Genomic DNA, 11,206 nt, shown 5'->3' on the forward strand with positions numbered 1-11,206 from the left:
CTCTCAAAGCCAATAAAATATTGTGAGTCATTTTTGTGTGGATTAAAGTTACTAACTGGGACTCTTGTCTTGTTGTAGTCAAGAAGCGGGAATCGTCCTCCGTTCCGTCGGAATCAGTAATTCAAAACGAATTGCCGCTTTAAATAAAATGACACCTCTTTAAAACGTTGTATTACAGACACGAAATTACAATCGACTAAAACGTTTTTTTTTCTTCCCAAAATGAGACGTCTCGCATTCTTTATGAATTAAACTGAGCTCAGACATATGGAAAGACATTCATGCCAATAATGTCTGAAAGGAAATGCTTTTGACAAAAACGACAGATATTGTTTATTCCTATTTATGTCCAGAGATCAAGGATCCACCATGAAGAGTTTATTATGTCCAAAGTTTAAGGATCCAGTGACCAATTTCATATTTATTTAATTTATTCAATTTATTTTTGACAGGAAGGTGAGGTTGGAGACAAATGCAAGGCTCAAAGTCCGGGTTGAGGTTGCAAACAGGCTTTAATGTGAGGGCAAGCAATGGTCAGTACACAGAAAGGCAGTCCAGTAAACACAGCAGAGGTACCAGGATCATCAGGCTAGTCGAAGTCAGTAGAAACAGGCAGGAGGTCGAGTTCACACAGAAGCACGCAAAACTGTAAAATACAAGAACAAGAGCTGGAATGATGGCACAAGACGCAACAAACTGGCAAACCTGCAACACAACCTGTGAGCTAATAAAGCCCAAGGTGGCATTCAGCAGATCACAGACAGGTGTGCAAAGCAAGACCCAGAAGTGGGGCGTGGCCAGAGAGAGAGAGAGAGAGAGAGAGAGAGAGACAGACTCCAACACCAACATCACACACGAGCAGAAAAAGAATACAAAAGCAAGCAGAGAATAAAACCAAAAACCCCGCAACGACCAGACAAACCATCAGGCCCTGACAATTTTTCATGATTTTATTAATGTATTTCCATTAGTGACACACAGTTCTTGTTTCTGTAAAAAATAACTAAATTTGACACATTCAGTTTGATAAAATTCAGCTTGATGCATGAATACTAGATCTCTATTGTTTGAAATTCAACTGTGGAGGAAATACTCATGATCCTGACTTTAATGTCATTGCGGCAACTCATAATATGTGGACAAAAACTCAGTTATGTGACACCGCTATGCAGTTGTGTGTACTGTAATAAAACAGATTTTGGGGCGATTTGGTGGATTTTATTGATTTGATTGGTTGATTTTATGGATTTTCTCACTTGGTTATACAGGTGGACCCTCAAAGGGGTTGACATATATGTAAATGTGTTTTGTATAACACTACCTCTAACCTTAGTGACATGAGATTTGGGGTTCCACAGGGATAAGATAAGATAAACTTTATTGATCTCACAGAGGAGAAATTCACATGTTAAGTCAGCTCTTAAAAAACACACAAGATGGGTGCAAGTAGAGGAAAATGTTCATCAAACAGTGTGTGCAAGGATAAGCAATAATAATAATAATGATACTTGTAACAGTACAAGACATAAGAAAATGAGGCAGGAATAGAATACGTATGTGTGTGTGTGTGTATATATATATATATATATATATATATATATATATATATATATATATATATATATATATATGTATATATATATATATATAATACATACAAGTATAAGACTATGCTGAGTATGAGTATGTGACTGGGTATATCAGCACTTGTGTTGAGAACATCGTACCCACCATACAAGTGAGGAAGTTCCCCAACCAGAAACCCCCAAAAGGCCCCAGGCCCTGACAAAATACCAGGGAGGGTCCTTAAAGACTGTGCACACCAGCTGTCTGAGGTTCTGGTGGATATATTCAACACCTCTCTGTCCCAAGCCAGAGTTCCGCCGTGCCTCAAGACATCAAGGATAATCCCTGTGCCAAAGACCTCTGCACCATCCTGCCTCAATTACACGCCAGTTGCACTCACCCCCATCACCACAAAGTGCTTTGAGAGGCTGGTGATGAGATGCCTGAAGCAGACCATCGATGTGACTGTAGATAAGCACCAGTACGCGTACAGGCAAAACCGGTTCACAGCTGATGCCATCTCCACCGTGGTGCATCAGGCCCTCTCCCACACAGAGAACAAGGACTCCTATGCAAGGCTGCTGTTCCTGGACTTCACTTCTGCGTTCAACACCATCATCCCGCAGAAACTGGTTTCCAAGCTGGCTGAACTAGGAGCCCCCTCAGCACTGTGCGACTGGATCCTGGACTTCCTGACTGGGAGGCAACAGAGTGTCAGGATCAACACCACCTCATCCTCCACCATCATCCTGAACACTGGCTCACCCCAGGGTTGTGTGCTCAGTCTTGTTGTTAAGTTTGCAGACAATACAGCAGTGATTGGGCTCATTAGCCAAGGGGACGAGACAGCATACAGGTGAGAAGTGGAGAACCTGACATGGTGGTGCAGAGACAACAACCTCATCCTCAACACCCAGAAGACCAAGGAGATAGTTATTGACTTCCGCAGGTCAGCCCCCACCACCCCTCCCCCCTCTACATCAACGGAGCAGCAGTGGAGATCGTCTCCTCCATCAGGTATCTTGGAGTCCACCTCTCCAACACTCTCACCTGGCACACCAACACCACGGCTGACATCAAGAAAGCCCACCAACGTCTCTATTTTTTGAGGAAATTGGAAAGGGCCGGACTGAACACCGAGGTCCTCAGGGCCTTCTACAGCTGTTCAGTGGAGAGTGTCCTGTCCTGCTGCCTCCCTGTGTGGTATGGTGGCTGCACGGTGGCGGAGAAGAAAGCGCTGCAGCGGGTGGTGAAGTCTGCACAGAGGACCATCGGATGCAGCTTACCACCCATTGGGGACATCTACATCTCCAGTTGTAGAGACAAAGCCACCTGCATCCTCCGAGACTCCACCCACCCTGCACACAGTCTGTTCACACCCCTTCCCTCTGGAAGGAGGCTGTGCAGCATCTGGGCAAAAACATCCAGACTGAAAAACAGCTTCTACCCAAATGCTGTCAGACTGTTGAACAGTTCAACATCCACCACCAAACTGTGAACATTGCACTACATGCACTTTGTCACCTTCTTAATACTCGAACGCTGCTGCTGCTGCCGACCCTGTGCCTTGTATATATATATATTCTATGGCCACAGGGGTGCGCATATTGCACATTGCAAAAGTTTATATTGCAAAAGTTTATACAATAGGTTAGGTTTTAAAAAATTGTGTCAGTTAATTACACCAAGACCTGGAGAAACTGCATTTCATTCTGCCTGTAAGGGTCGAGTGACAATAAAAGTGAGTCTGAGTCTGAGACTGAGTCAGAAGCCCTGGGTAAACAGAGAGGTGCTGCACTTGCTGCGTGATCACACTGCTGCTTTTAGATTTGGCCAGTTAGACACCATCGCTGCCACCCTTCACATCTCCCTCTCTCATCTGGAAAATAAAGACTCCTACATTAGGATTCTCTTTATCGACTACAGCTCCGCCTTCAACACGGTCGTCCCCCACAAACTCCCCCACAAACTGTTAGCCCTCGGACTTCACTCCTCCCTCTGTGACTGGCTTCTCAACTTCCTGCCTTTTAGGCCACAGTCTGTCAGGATCGGGAGAAGGATGTCAGTCACCGTCACTACCAACATGCGGACGCCACAGGGCTGTGTCCTTAGCCCCATCCTCTACACCCTGTTCACCCACGACTGTGTCGCTTCCCACCCCAACAACACCATCATCAAGTTTGCTGACGACACCGCCGTGATAGGATGCATCACTGGCGGAGATGAGGCGGCCTACAGGAGGGAGGTGGACAGTCTGGTGACATGGTGTGGAGACAACAACCTCACCCTAAACACAGACAAGACCAAGGAGATGATAGTGGACATGAGGAAGGAGAGGAGGCCTCACCAGCCGCTGTTGATCCGAGGTCTTGAGGTGGAGAGGGTGAGGAACTTCAAGTACCTGGGGGTCCACATCAGCGATTACCTCACCTGGACATTCAACACCACACAGGTGGTGAAGAAGGCTCAGTGGCTGTATTTCCTGAGGAGGCTGATGAAATTTGGGATGGCACCCAAGATCCTCAGCAACTTCTACACAGCTGCATCATTGAGTCAGTCCTGACCACCTGCATCACTGTGTGGTATGGCAGCTCTACTGTGTGGGATCGCAAACGCCTGCAAAGAGTGATAAGGACTGCGTCTAAGATCACCAGGACCCCACAACCCTCTCTGCAGAGCATCTACCACCGCAGAGTCCACAGGAGAGCCCACTCACCCCCAACATGGACTACTCACACTCCTCCCCTCAAGCCACAGGTTCAGGACTGTGAGATGCAGAACCACCGGGTTCAAGAACTCCTTCTTTCCCACAGCCATTAGACTGTTAAACAGCTGAACCCCCCCTTAAGGACAGAGCCCCCCGTCACTGGTCACTTTATCTTCTATTGGACACTTTACTATATTATGGACACTTTATTCTATTGCACTACAATACCTGTTAACTTGAATCCATTGGCTCAGTTGCACTAAATTGCATGAAACCATTTACTGCTGAATGTTGCACAAAACAGTGAATGTTGCACACTGATGCACTATCATGTACATATCATGTAGGCCATTACACAAGCATATTTTATATTTCCCTTCTTACAGTGTATATTTCTTTTTATTACATTATTACATTTTTATTAAATTGCTTTCTGTATTCTATTGTTCTTACCAGCATGCTTATTTTATGTTATTTCACTTTTTCCCCCATGCATATGACAATAAAACCTTTGAATCTTGAATCCATATGCCGATAACTACGGGAAATTTCATTCCCATAAAATCCCTGGAGGACTGTCTTCTATCAGTGAGAAGTTGGATGTCTAGTAACTTCCTACTTTTACACTTTGATAAGACTGAAATGATTGTTGTTGGTGCAGCGAGACATCGGCATCAGTTTGACCAGCTAGCGCTTGTCCTGGGTTCGTGTGTCGTACATCATATGGACAAAATGAGGAACCTTGGGGCAGTTTTTGATCCCACATTGTCTTTTGACCTCCACATCAGGGATGTTACGAGGACTGCTTTTTTCCATCTGCAAAATATAGCGAGGATCCACCCCATCCTGTCTATGGCTGATGCTGAGACCCTGATTCATGCTTTTGTTTCTTCTAGACTAGATTATTGTAATGTTCTATTTTCAGGGTTACCGCAGTCCAGCATTAGGGGTCTTCAGCTGATTCAGAACACTGCTGCCAGATTGTTGACACATAGCAGAAGGTCTGAACATATCACACCCATTTTAGCATCTTTGCACTGGCTCCTTGTCTCTGTGAGAGCAGATTTTAAGGTTTTGTTATTGACTTATAAATGTTATGTGTCGACGCGGGTTGAGGAGCGGACCTGCGTCTGACTGAACCCAGCGCTAAAATAACCAGAAAACGGTTCCAATAACAAAACAATTTATTTTCCCCCTTTTGTGCAATACTCGGTGTACAAACATAAAGCGCGTCTGTCTGGCGGAGTGGAGAAGGACGGCGCGCTCTCCAGCGCCCAAAGGGATCGAAGCCCAGCGCCTCTGGACCCACGTTCACCGCAAAACACCCCCCAGGTGGACACGACAAACCGACTCTGTGAAGGATAGAAAAGGTGAGGTAAGTCAGCAGCTACAACTAATATCCTTCAAAGGCACACACTATCAGCAACACACATCAGGTCTGAATTTAAGCTTATGTAAATGAGCAGCTTCTCACAACAGGTGGAGGATCATCTGTCCGCACGCCACGGCCGTGAGAAGCAAGCTGCACAACTCTCATCAATATTCACATATACTGCGTAACAAAATACCAAATTACTGTTAACAATTATTCAGACAATCAAATCACCTCTGATGTGTGCTGACAGCATGTGTCCCTCACCCGTCCTCCTTCACAAGCACGATGTGTCAAACCCAGGCGCGATCCTCAGCGTCTCACAAACGAACATCACAAGGTCGAGTTCCCGGCAATTCTGCTCGAATCACACATGGCTTAAATGCAGAACGCCATCTCATTATCTGCTTCAGCTGAAAGTCTTTAAGGTTGCACGTGAGCATCATCCACAGGTGCTGCACATCAAAAACAACAGTTCTGTCTGTAATGTTTATATTATTAATACCAAACTCATTACAATTATTACAAAATATTTCAAATGTGATGCCTGTGATGATTAGATCGCCAATCCACAATACTTTTGAGACAGTCCATTGTTGAAAGTCAAACCAAAAGCTTTGCATTGTTTCAGAGTTGAACCTAGTGAAAGACAACTCAAATCATCATTGAAAATGACCACTCGGAAACACTGAATTTCTTTCCTGATCAGGAGAGAGCCCAGCGGGCAAGACCCCTCTTCACCACTCGCCAGTCAGCTCTGAAGGGCCCGCCCACTCATCTCCTGCATTTATTGAAGCAAAAATGAATACAGGCAGATGCAGAAAACAGCACACAACATCTTGGAGTCACACAGTCTGTTCTCACATAGATATATGCTTAAACAGAGACAAAACAGAGACAAAACAGGACCTGCTTGAGCTGGTGTGAACAGGGCGCAACGTTCCTGCTCAAGGCTGATCTGTTAATTAAAATGTAATACTGTGCTCAGTAAACAAGATTTACACTCTCACACATTAAGGCAGCAAGACGTCATTTTACCGTGTGAAAGGTTCAGTGGTTAACTTGGAAAGTAAAATCACACAAATATACATGTATATAAAAAATCAGGATAGAGACATTATAATTGGTAACATATATTTGAAATTTCTAACATTCCTCCCTGTTTATCAATTTTAATGTCTAAGCATTACATAATATGCTCAGAGAGAGAGATTCACTATCTTTGAACATTTGTCGAAGGCTTACAACATCATCATAATTTTCTCCCGTCATAGATGAATAGACACTTCTCTCACTATTAGAGAGTAGGTCCTCATATTGGTCATTATCGTCTGAGTTAGTCAGCAGTAAGGCTCACACTTCCTCTGTTTTTCCCTCAGTCGCAGTCACTATGCACCTAGTGCATAGGGAGCAGATACAGGGAATGCAGTAAAAACAGCAATTGCCATCAAAGTTGACACTATCAGTTGTTTCCATTTCATGAAAGACCCGAGCACTTTACCCCATAGATCAGTGTCTACGCCAGAATATTCTTGTAATTCTACTGACATCATTTGTAGATGGTTGAGTGCCTTAGTTAGAGAGCCATCTGGTGCAGTATTGTTGGGTATAATCGTGCAACAAGATGTTCCAAATATTGCGCACACACCTCCTCTTTCCACCAATAACATGTCTATTGCAATTCGATTTTGGAAAGCCATCAGTGATGTGGCTACAAGTTGCTCATGGACAGCTTTTAATCCATCCCTGGCATAATTAGTCAGACACTGTACATTATAGTTAATTCTATCAACATACTTATTCAGTGTTACAAATAGGAGCAGTGACTCAAAACCCTGATTTGCCAATTTAAACTCATCTGGAACACCTCCTGGTACTGCGATGGCATCGATATAGGTGGAAGATTTTTCCATTCCAGGGAGTTCCAATGACCTTTTATGTCGCCTTTTGTGATCCTGAATGGTCACATGCCACTGCAGCAACTGGTCAGCAGGAACTCTTCTCACGCTGACTGGCATAATGAGAGACTAGGGCGCATGTCCCCGTCCATTGTGGCGGCAGCCAGCCCTGGAGGCGGGGAGTATCACAATACCACCATACATTGGCTCTGGCTGTCAACAACTGGGTGGCCGTACTATTACCGGTCAAATTGTAAGTGGCAGAACAAATGTCTGAAAGCACTGATCCCACTTGTAAGTTACGGGTGGCTTCTGGACTACGAATGAAACAAGAGTAATTGCCATAGACATTCTGGTCAAAGGTAGGCGGTGTAGCGTTTTTGGGAGTCAGTGGATAAGGGTCCGCATACTGCACACAATTTCCAGAAGGATTTGAATTTTGCATTATATCCAAAATATAATGAATACTATTACCTTCCAAAATAGTCGGTACTATTCTGAGAACTGGCCTAGGACCTGAGCATACAAGACAATTTCCCCCAGAACTTTTAGCAGCTTGTTCAGCCATCAGCAGCCAATTGTTTTCTTTACCTTTGATACCGGTTTCAATTTCAAAAAGGCCGCTGATTTCTAAATCTGTTGTGTTAAATGCCAACACCTTAATATAATTATAGGCCCCTATCGGTGGCCTCAAAGCGGCATTAGTCACATCATCCTGACAGATCATTATTATATGCTTCGGGTTATATCATGAAGCATAGGCCCATAAATAGAAGCCCCAACACCCATGTCTTGCCATGGATCTAGGTTTCGTCCATTTCGTAAATCCACAGTCAACAGAAGGGTCTCCCCGGAACCTCCAACTTTTCCCTTTGCTAAAGTAATTAAGGATTTGTGATGTTGGGCATACTCAGTTATTGGCCTTGGGATCCAATCTGACCCTGTGTAAGCAACCGCAGTTCCCCAGGAGGTATCCCGGGTATTGTCAGTTAAGTAATAATTTGAGTATCCTGGAAAAAGTGGCCCCTATGACATTGCGGCCTAATTTCTCTATCTTCTAGCTTTACTTCATTATTCTGTTTGTACATAACCTCATACCACTAAAAGGCAGATGCCATAATTATAGCAATAATCAGCAATATTATCAGCAGAGTGTGCACTTTACACCCCGCTCTGGTGACAAATTGTTCCATAGCTGGAACAGTTCAAGTAATATGTCTCTCCTTCTCTCTTTTTTTTTACAGTTCCATGCTTGGAGAGTAGATGTCTTCTTTGTTTGGTGACAGTTCAGGATTTCAGTTCAGCACTTCTGGGCTTAGGAGCTGAAGGAATCAGGAACTCTTTTTATGTTGTTTTTCCTTCAGATGTGATACATGAATCTGTACTATATCAGTATGTGTAAAGCATCCTGCAGTTGGAAGTACAATAATGTGTTATGTACTTTGTCCCGTGTCCTGTTTTTGATGTTACTTAAAAACAGGTACACAGGAATGGAACAGGATTTTCTCATCTCCTGTCCTCAAAGAATTAGGTTCGTCTGCTTCTCTTCCTGGTCTGGTCTCGTCTACTTCTTTTTCCTCTATTTCAAGCAGTAGTCTGTCTGCTTCTTATCCTGGCTTGTGTTGATAGGATTCTCCTCAGTTTTAGCTGGTTTCTCATCTGCTTCAGGACCCTGGATGGGCTTGGGTGTCTTATCTGGTTCAACTTTATCTTTATCGTTGTTCCCTGATCACACTCTGGTCTCCCTCTCTTAGTTGTCAGACGCGCTTCCAGCCGTTGCTGGACCCATACAGGCCATCAGCCGACACTGTTACACGTCGTCTTCTTTGTCCAGTTCAATATCTCTCAGATATCTTTGTCTTTTGCAGTGAGATAGATGCACCCAAGATAACCTCTCTGCAATTTTTACTGCAATGGGGGGGTCAGCAGCACTTGGACCTTCCCACTTTGGAGATGACCAGTTCATTGTCTTAATGGTCTTTATCAGCACCCAATCGCCAATCTGGATCTGATTCTCAGGGTCCTGCGCAGAAACAGGAGAATCTGGTATCTTGTTAGCGTGTATAATATTCTTGTGGGACAACACTTGTCTCATATAATCAACTTATCCCTGATCTTCACTATCAGGCCCCATTATTTCCTGTAAGTCTGGTAACCTATAGGGCCTGCCGTACAGAATTTCAAATGGTGTAAATCCATTCTCTAAGCTGGGTGTTATATGCATGTATAATTTCACCAAATCTAAACAATAAACCCAAGTTTTCCCTGTTTCTTCCATGCATTTCCTGAGCCTACTTTTAATTGTCCCATTTGTTCTTTCCACTAAACCTGCACTTTAAGGGTGGTAAGCACAGTGTGTTTTGCATTTATTCCCAAGTGATCTGTTAAATGCTGAATGATTTTATTTACAAAATGTGTGCTGTTATCACTGTACAATGTTTCAGGTATCCCATGTCATGATTATATCTCTACAGAGAATCTTTGCTACTGTTAGTGCATCTGCATGTTTAACAGGGAATACCTCCACCCATTTGCTATATGTGTCAATCAGCACTAAACAATATTTTTTTTTCCCTCACATTGGTTCAATTCAATAAAGTCCATGGGAATTGTTTGGAATGGGTATTTAGGTGTTGGGAATTTCCCTTGTTTTGGCCTCTCATTTCCCTGCGGGTTGTGTTTTGCTCAAATTAAACACAAACGCAGTAGTTTTTTGCATATGCCTGAAACCTGAATGTTAAAAAAGATTATTAACCAGTCATACCATCCCCCCATGTTGAGACATGGCACGGTCCATGACTCAAAACAGCAGCCCACTTAAAAGGCTGCGGGGCAGGATGGTATGCTCGAGGGTCAGCATAAACGCTATCTTTATTTTACACTGATAGTCACTCTTTTGCCTTTCATTAGCCTGCAGGCCTCAGTCAAGGCTATGAGCTCTGCAGCCTGCGCTGACAGATGGTTTGGTAAAGATTGAGCAATAAGAATGTTATATAAGAATGTCAGGGAGACTACAGCATAGCTTGAAGCATTAGTACCATCAGGATTTTTCTCACAGTACCCCATCAACGAAAATAACTTCAGAATCAGAAAGTGGCGTATCTCTCAAATCAGAACGGGGTTTATGAATCTCCTCAGAGTCAGTGAGACAGTCATGTGGTTGACCTACAACCAGTCCTCATTGACATGGATTGTTAACTGGTACTGGGATTTGGAGACTAGCTGCAGTTTTCCCTCTCACTGGGTTTTTGGGATGGTCTGGATTTTGTTATTTTGTTTGTTTCTGTGGTTTGCCACTTGGTTTAGTCCCCTTTTAAACAGCTTTTTTTTCTTTATGTGGTTCCAGGCATCTTGTCCCTAAATCCATTCCTTTGTGTCCCGTGCTCCCCAGAGTACAGTCACTGATAGGGTTAGGCACTTTGAGAAGCCTCATGGCTGCCCTCCAGACCCGGTTTTTATCCAGCCTCCTGACTTATTTAGGCACCAGTTCTATCCGGTGTGCGGCACCTCCTGGGATGTGTTGTCCTGTTTGTCAGCTAGGCTTCCCTTCCCCGCTTTTGGTCATGTGGTCGGTCATCCTTGGAATCTCTGGGGTTTTAGGCCTTTTTGTGTTTCTCCGACCTCTTTTTGCCCCCCATCCTGGGTCCCCCGCCGTTCTCCCGT

This window comes from Thalassophryne amazonica, chromosome 9 (assembly GCF_902500255.1).
Source record: "Thalassophryne amazonica chromosome 9, fThaAma1.1, whole genome shotgun sequence".
Lineage (NCBI taxonomy): Eukaryota > Metazoa > Chordata > Actinopteri > Batrachoidiformes > Batrachoididae > Thalassophryne > Thalassophryne amazonica.